The following is a 9,368-nucleotide window of genomic DNA, read 5'->3' on the forward strand; positions in this document are numbered from 1 at the left end:
GATAAACAGACTGTGGTACATCCGTACCATAAATCTATGGTATAATATCCCACCCACCTAGAAGCCTGACATTGATACAGTAAAGACACAGAATTTGCATCACCACACGGATGCTTTGTGTTGCCTCTTAATCATGCCCACTCCCTCCTACCTCCAATGCTCCTTTACCCCCAGAAACCACTATTTTGTTCTCTATAATTTTTTCATCACAAGAATGTTATATAAATGGAATCATAAAGTATGCTATCTTTGGGGATTGGCATTTTTCACTCCTCATAATTCTCTGGCTATTCTTCCAGGTTTCTGTGTGTATCAACAGTTTTTTTTTTATTGCTGAGTAGAATTTCATGGTGTGGATATACCTTATGTATTTAACCGTTTACCTGCTGTAGGACATCTGGATCATTTCTAGTTTTTAGCTGTTATGAACAAAGCTGCTGGAAATATTTGTGATCAAGTTTTTTTTTTTAAATTGAAGTATAGTTGATTTACAATGCTGTGTTAATTACTGCTATGCAGTAAAGTGATTCAGTTTTATATATATATATATATATATAATGTACATATATGTAAAGTGATTCAGTTATATATATATATATATATACACACACACACACATACATACATATATGTACATTCTTTTAAAAATGTCCTTTTTCCATTATGGTTTATCATAGGATATTGAATATAATTCTCTGTGCTATATAGTAAGACCTTGTTGTTTATCCATTCTATATAAAAGCTTACATCTGCTAACTTCAAGCTCCCACTCCCTCCCTTTCCCAACCCCATGTCCTCTTGGCAGATGTCAGTTGGTTCTCTATGTCCTTGATTCTGTTTCTGTTTCATAGATAGGCTTGTTTGTGCCACATTTTAGATTCCACATATAAGTGATATCATACGGTATTTGTCTTTCTCTTTCTGACTTACTTTACTTGGTATGATAATCTCTAGTTGCATTGTGGACAAGTTTTTATGTGAACATTCGTCTTCATTGCTCCAGGTGTCAGCCCTTAATCAATTAATTTAATTCAACTCCATATTTACTGGGTTATATGGTAGTTGCATCCTGAAGAGGCAATGACAACCTACTCCTATATTCTTGCCTGGAAAATTCCATGGACAGAGAAGCCTGGTGGGCTACAGTCCATGGGGTTGTAAAGAGTTGGACATGACTAAGCAACTGAAGGTACATGACTGAAGTTAAATTTTAGTTTTTTAAGAAATTGCCAAATTGTTCTCCAAAGTGTCTTGACTATTTTACATTCTTACCAGCAATATATGAATGATCCAGTTTCTCTGCATCCAAGCCAGCATTTTGTGGTGTTACTACATTTAATTCTAGTCATTCTGATGAGTATGTGGTGATATCTCATGTGGTTTTAACTTGCATTTCCCTAAAGGCTAATGATCTTAAATATCATTTCACATGCTTATTTGCAATCTGTATATCCTCTTTGCTAAAATGCCTCTGTGTCTCTTGTGCATTTCCTAATTCAATTATTATTATTATTGTTATTGTTGAGTTTTGAGACTTCTTTATATATTCTAGATATTAGTCCTTTGTTGTATATGTGATTTATGATTCTTTTCTCATACCCTAAAGCTTGTCTTATCATTTTCTTAATAGAAGTTTAAAATTTTGGTGAAAATTTCCTTCCTCTTCTATTTTCTGGAAAGTTCAGTTAGTTCAGTTCAGTTGCTCAGTCATGTCCGACTCTTTGTGACCCAATGGACTGCAGCACGCCAGGCTTCCTGTCTGTCACCACCTCCTGGAGCTTACTCAAACTCTTGTCCATAAAGTCAGTGATGCCATCCAACCATCTCATCCTCTGTTGTCCCCTTCTGCTCCCATCTTCAATATTTCCCAGCATCAGGGTCTTTTTCAGTGAGTCAGTTCTTCGAATCGGGTGGTGAAAGTATTGGAGTTTCAGCTTCATCATCAGTCCTTCCAATGAATATTCAGGACTGATCTCCTTTAGGATAGACTGGTCAGATCTTGTTGCAGTTCAAGGGACTCTCAAGAGTCTTCTCCAGCACCACAGTTCAAAAGTACCAACTCTTTGGCACTCAACTTTCTTTAGAGTCCAACTCTCACATCCATATGTGACTATTGGAAAAACCATAGCTTTGACTAGATGGACCTTTGTTTGCAAAGTAATGTCTCTGCTTTTTAATATGCTGTCTAGGTTGGTCATAGCTTTTCTTCCAATGAGCAAGTGTCTTTTAATTTCATGACTGTAGTCACCATCTGCAGTGACTTTGGAGCCCAAGAAAATAAAGTCTCTCACTGTTTCCATTGTTTCCCCATCTATTTGCCATGAAGTGATGGGACCAGTTGGAAGGACTGCTGTGGAAGCTGAAACTCCAATACTTTGGCCACCTCATGCAGAGTTGACTCATTGGAAAAGACTCTAATGCTAGGAAGGATTGGGGGCAGGAGGAGAAGGGGACGACAGAGGATGAGATGGCTGGATGGCATCACTGACTCGATGGACATGGGTTTGGGTGGATTCCGGGAGTTGGTTATGGACAAGGATGCCTGGTGTGCTGCGATTCATGGGGTCGCAAAAAGTCGCGCATGACTGAGCGACTGAACTGAACTGAACTGAACTGAACTGATGGGACCAGATGACATGATCTTATTTTTCTGAATGTTGAGTTGTAAACCAACTTTTTCACTTTCCTCTTTCACTTTCATCAAGCGGCTCTTTAGTTCTTCTTCACTTTCTGCCACAAGGGTGGTATCATCTGCCTATCTGAGATTATTGTTATTTCTCCCGACAATCTTGGTTCCAGCTTGTGCTTTATCCAGCCCAGTGTTTCTCATGATGTACTCTGTATATAAGTTAAATAAGCAGGGTGACAATATACAGCCTTGATGTACTCCTTTCCTGATTTGGAAACAGTCTGTTGTTTCACGTCCAGTTTTAACTGTTGTTTTTTGACTTGCATACAGATTTCTCAGGAGGCAGATAAGGTGGACTGGTATTCCCATCTCTTGAAGAACTTTTCACAGTTTGTTGTGATCCACATAGTCAAAGGCTTTGGTGTAGTCAATAAAGCAGAAATAGATGCTTTTCTGGAACTCTCTTGCTTTTTCTATGATTCAACAGATTTTGGCAGTTTAATCTCTGATTCCTCTGCCTTTTCTAAATCCAGCTTGAACTTCTGGAAGTTCATGGTTCATGTACTGTTGAAGCCTGACTTGGAGAAGTTTGAGCATTACTTTGTTAGCGTGTGAGATGAGTGCAATTGTATAGTAGTCTGAACATTCTTTGGCATTGCCTTTCTTTGGGATTGGAATGAAAACTGACCTTTTCCAGTCCTGTGGCCACTGCTGAGTTTTCCAAATTTGCTGGCATATTGTGTGCAGCACTTTCACAGCATCATCCTTTAGGATTTGAAACAGCTCAACTGGAATTCCATTGCCTCCACTAACTTTGTTCATAGTGATGCTTCCTAAGGCCCACCTGACTTCACATTCCAGGACGTCTGGCCCTAGGTGAGTGATCACACCATCATGGTTGTCTGGGTCATGAAGATCTTTTTTGTATAGTTCTTCTGTGTATTGTTGCCACCTCTTCTTAATATCTTCTGCTTATGTTAGGTCCATATCATTTCTGTCCTTTATTGAGCCCAGCTTTGCATGGAATGTTCCCTTCATATCTCTAATTCTCTTGAAGAGATCTCGTCTTTCCCATTCTATTGTTTTCCTCTATTTCTTTGCATTGGTCACTGGGGAAAGCTTTCTTCTCTCTCCTTGCTACTTTTTGGAACTCTGCATTCAAATGGGTATATCTTTCCTTTCCTCCTTTGCCTTTCACTTCTCTTCTTTTCTCAGCTATTTGTAAGGCCTCCTCAGACAACCATTTTGCCTTTTTGCACTTCTTCTTCTTGGGGATGGTCTTGATCTCTGTCTCCTGTACAATGTCACAAACTTCTGTTCATAGTTCTTCAGGCACTTTGTTGATAAGATCTAATCCCTTGAATCAGTTTGTTACTTCTACTGTATAATTGTAAGGGATTTGATTTAGGTCATACCTGAATGTTCTAGTGGTTTTCCCTACTTTCTTCAATTTAAGTCTGAATTTGACAAGAAGGAGTTCATGATCTGAGCCATAGTCAGCTCTCAGTCTTATTTTTGTTGGGAGCTTCTCCATCTTTGGTTGCAAAGAATATAATCAATCTGATTTTGGTATTGACCATCAGGTGATGTTCATGTGTAGAGTCTTCTCTTGGAAGAGGGTGTTTGCCATGACCAGTGTGTTCTCTTGGCAAAACTCTATTAGCCTTTGCCCTGCCTCATTTTGTACTCCAAGGCCAAATTTGCCTGTTACTCCAGGTATCTCTTGATCAGGTATCTTTTGAATTTCTACTTTTGCATTCCAATCATCTATGATGAAAAGGACATCTTTTTTAGGTGTTAGTTCTAGAAGGTCTTGTAGGTCTTCATAAAACTGTTCAACTTCAGCTTCTTCAGCATTACGGATTGGGACATAGACTTGGATTACTGTGATATTGAATGGTTTTCCTTAGAAATAAACAGAGATCATTCTGTCATTTTTGTGATTGCATTCAAGTACTGCATTTCTGACTCTTGTTGACTATGAGGGCTACTCCATTTATTCTAATGGATTCTTTTTTTAAAGGGATTTTCTGGAAAAGAATTAGTACTATTTCTTTAAACATTTGGTAGAATTTTCCAGTGGTACTATGTGTACCTGGGAATTTCTTGTGGGGGATTTTTAAATTAGAAATCAAACTTCCTGAATAGCTATATGCCAGTCAAACTATTTATTTATACTGGGTAAGCTGTGATAATTTGTCCTTTTCAAGGAATTGGTCCATTTAATCTAAATATCCAAATTTATGTGCTTTGAATTGTTCATAGTATTTCTTTATTACCGTCTCATGTGTTTGAAATGTCTATAGTAATGTCCCCTGCTATGTTTCTGATATTGGAAATTTGTATCTTATCTCTTTCTAATTTGTTCATCTTGCTAGATAGTTATTTGTCAATTTCATCAGTCTTTCCAAAGCACTTTGTTTCATTGTTTTCCCCATTGATTTTCTGTTTTCAATTTCACTGATTTCTGCTCTTATCTTTATTACTTCCAGAAACTTGCTTTGGATTTATTTTGCTCTTCTTTTTCCAGGATCTTTAGGGGGTGAGGGAGCTTAAATTACTCAAAGTTTTTCTCTTTTCTAATATATGCGTTTAGTGCTATATTTCCCCCTCAGCATTGCTTTTAGCTGTGTCACACAAATTTTGATGTTATATGCTTGCTTTCATTTAGTTCAGTATAGTTTTGGTCTCCACTGAGATGTGCTCTTTGACTCATATGATTATTTAGAAGTGTGCTGTTTAGTTTCTGAGTGTTTGGAGATTTTCTTGGGAACTTTCTGTCATTGATTTCTAGTTTGATTTTATTGTAGGCAGAGAATACGCTCTCTGTGATTTTAATTCTTAAACCCAGTTTCAAAGCCGAAGATAGTATCTACTTGGCATATGTTCTGTAGGCACTTGAAAAGAATGTATATTCTGCTGTTGAGTAAAGTGTTCTATAAATGCCTATTAGTTTCTATTGGTTGACAGTGTCTTTGTCCATTTTCTGTCTTGTTATTTTATCATTTTTGAAATGGGTTTTTAAGTTTCCAATTGTAATTACTGATTTGATTTTCTCCTTTCAGGTCTATCACTTTTTAGTTTACATATTTTGCAGCTTCATTGTTTGGCACATACACACAGGATTACTATGTCTTCTTGGTAGATCAACTCTTTTACCATTAAATAATGCCTCTCTGTGTTTCTGGTAATTATGTTTGCTCTGAAAATCTACTTTATCTGATATTAATAAAGTTTCTTCTGTTTTCTCTAACTATTATTTGCATGATAAATCTTTTTCCTTCTTTTACTTTCAATCTGTCTGTATTGTTATAATTGAAGTGACTATCTTACGAACCACATATATTTGATTTCTTTTTTAAAAAAAATGTACTCTGCCAATCCCACTTTTAGCTGGTGTATATAGTCCATTTACAGAATTTACTCAATTCTACTTCAAATTAAAATGTAAAAAGTCATTTGATTGGCAGAAACTAAATGATCCAGACCCCTACCTGTTATGGAGTTGAATAAAGCTGCTTTTTACTTTCCAAACTCTGTTTTCCTGACAGACACATGAGAAGCTATAAGAGAGTGGGGTGTCTACTCATTTCTCTGAAATGTCCCACCTTCTGTTGAGGGATCCCTGGATTTCTCTGATTTCTGGAACTGCCATTTTCATATGCTAGTCACAACATACCTCCTAGGAATCAGAGGGGTGCAGTGAGTTCAAGCTAAGCCAGAAGCAGCCATGCCCAGTCTACTTTCTTTGACTTTTTCCTCATCAAGTCTCCCATAATAATGCACAAAGTGAGAAGAGATGTAGGAGAGAATTTGATGATTGTGCTACTAACGTATAGGATAGTGAAGGATGCAGCACTAGTTTATCCTACAATCCATGCCTACTGAAAGTCAGCCATAATTCTTTGGCCAAATTTTCTGAACAAGAATGCTAAGGGGTGTCAGAGAAAATGGAGTAGATCAGAGAGTTATGGGGCCTCCATCCACTCAGGATAAAGCTAAGGGGCCTTGTGGAAGACAGTGATGGATTCAAGCCATATGAAAAAACATATATCAAGTATGTCGACCTCGTCCCTATCTTTAGAGGATGTATGTAATTTATAGAGTGTTTAAATTAGACAAATGGCTCAATCGATTTAGAATAAGGGACAGGAAACACATGTTTCTTTTGCATTAAACTGAACTTCACCAGAGCAGAAATGCTTATGATCTCCTGAGTTATAGAGCTTGAGTTCTCCATCAAAGTGCTACTAATTACAGGGATTGCACTTTTCCACAAAGGCGATCCATTATGGAGCACGCTGTCTCCATAAAGACCAAGGATACACCACACAGCTCAAGCTAAGTGGTAATTTATATCCTTGTTTATAGGAAGAAAGAACAAGAATTAGCAGGAGAGTGAGGATGAGAACAAGAGAATGAGGGAGAAAGCAACCTGAAGAAAGGATGTTTTAGTGAAGATGGAAATGGACAAGAAAAAGGATTAAATATATCACAGAAATGACACCAGCCTTCTTTTCAAAAGAGCTGAACTGTGGGGTAAGGAAAGAGATGACTATGGAGAGCTAAGTTCAGTTGTTTTTAAATTTCCTACACTTGGGTAGGTGACCAAAGTGATTGTTCTGCTAGCCAAGGGTATAGATCTCTCGTAGGGTCTTTTGTGGGAAGCAGCACAGTTCACTGAAAAATATTTTGCCAATGGCTAGTTCATTGAGAATCAAGTGATGGAATTCCAAATCACAGAATGACCTGCTCTCTGATTGTGGATTTTGCGACAAAGTTTAGTTCTCTCTGCTTTTGCACACATCATTTTATACATGAGTGGGTGGCTTTCCCCTTAAATACAGTTTACCATCATGCCCCTTTGGTGACTCTATGACCCGACCTTCTATATGGCACTGCCTTGGCCACGGTGTCTACCCCTGCTTCTGCTTTTATCAGCAAAGCAGCTGCAGCAATCTTCTTCACTGTGTTTAAGATATTCATCTGATATGCCTTATAAATTGACTTTTGGAAAACTGATTTTTGGCAAATTGATCAATAACTCTTCCTTTACAATTGCCAAGATATGGAAGCAAGCTAAGTGTCCATCTACAGGTGAATGTGTAAAGATGTGGTGTGTGTGTGTCTGTATAATGAAATACTCCTCAGCTGTAAAAAGTAAATTTTTTCATTTACAACAAGGATGGACTGCAAGGTATTTTGCTAAGTGAAACAAAATCAAACAGAGAAAGACAAATACAGTATGATATCACTTATATGTGGAATCTAGGAAATAAACTAGTAAATATAACAAAAAGGAAACAGACTTACAGATAAAGAGAGCAAACTAGTGGCTACCAATGGAGAGAGGAAAACAGGGAGGGTCATTATAGGAGCAGGGGATTAAGAGGTACAAACTAGTATGTATAAAATAAGCTATAAGGATATGTTGTATAACATAGGGAATATAGCTAATATTTTATAATAACTATAAATGGAGTATAACCTTTAAAAATTGTGAATCACCAACATTGTTAATCAGCTGTGACTGAAGTAGCTCAGTCATGTCCAACTCTTTGCGACCCCGCAGACTGACTAGCCTCCCAGGCTCCTCCGTCCATGGGATTTTCCAGGCAAGAATACTGGAGTGGGTTGCCATTTCCTAATCAGCTATACCCCAATACAAAACAAAAAGTTCAAAAGAAAATAATTGTGAACCACTATATTATACACCTATAACATATAACATTGTACATCAACTATACTTCAATTTTAAAAAAATTAAAAAATGGTGAAGGCAGTACTTTGCAACTTAAGAACTAACTTTGTGTTGAGCATGTAGCATGTTAGAAGCTTAGAAGACACTTAGAAGCTTTGGAACCAAATCCTAGTTCTTACACTTAGGACGAGGATAAAAATCAAAGCCTCAGTTTTTTTTTGCCCCAAAATGGGAATGCTATTTTTATCCTAGATGATGAGAGTTTAGATTAATCCATTCAGCCAGTATTCCTTGGTGATCCAGGCGCTATTGAAGACTGCAGGACAGTCACTGTCCTCATGCATGAAACGGCAGGTGGGAGGGATGGGAAAGCGTGGGGTGTGGGAGGCGCAGACTCTGAACGTGGAGCTGGTCTGGGGTGAAGACGCAGTGAAGGCAAGAGCTTGGCTCATCGAAATTTTGAAAGATGGACTCTGTGGATGGAAATATGAGCACAGTGATACACATGAAAGAGTTCTGTGAGCTCGTCTCATTGCTCTGGCCACACAGCCTTCCTCTGTCTGTGGCTCCCAAGGCTATCGTTTTTACTTCTGCTCCTTCTTAATATTTCCAAATGAGTGGTACCAGTCAGAGATTTGGGGGCAACAAGGCTGATGTTTTGGTTTATCTTGATCCTCACGAAGCCTGGAGATTTCTTCCTTCCCAGCAGGTCTCTGGCTCAGCTCTGGGTACTGTGTTGATGTCTGCTGCTCACCTTTGTGGCATCACCTTGGATGAGGCCTCCCCCACTCAGGTTTCGGGTGTCAAATGAAGGGGTGCACCTGATGGCCATTACCTTTTTGCCTCTGACATTCTGTGAGTTACAAAATTTTAAATTTGCTACACAGCAGTTAAAACCATCCACATTCCTATTTATGTTTTCTCTGCCTTTGGGAGGAGGTAGGTCAACTGAGCCAATTTTTATTTTTTTAATTCACATATTAAAAAAAAAACAAAAAACTTTCCATACTCCAATAGAGAAAGGATTTTTTTCCCCCT

Source organism: Muntiacus reevesi, chromosome 2 (assembly GCF_963930625.1).
Source record: "Muntiacus reevesi chromosome 2, mMunRee1.1, whole genome shotgun sequence".
Lineage (NCBI taxonomy): Eukaryota > Metazoa > Chordata > Mammalia > Artiodactyla > Cervidae > Muntiacus > Muntiacus reevesi.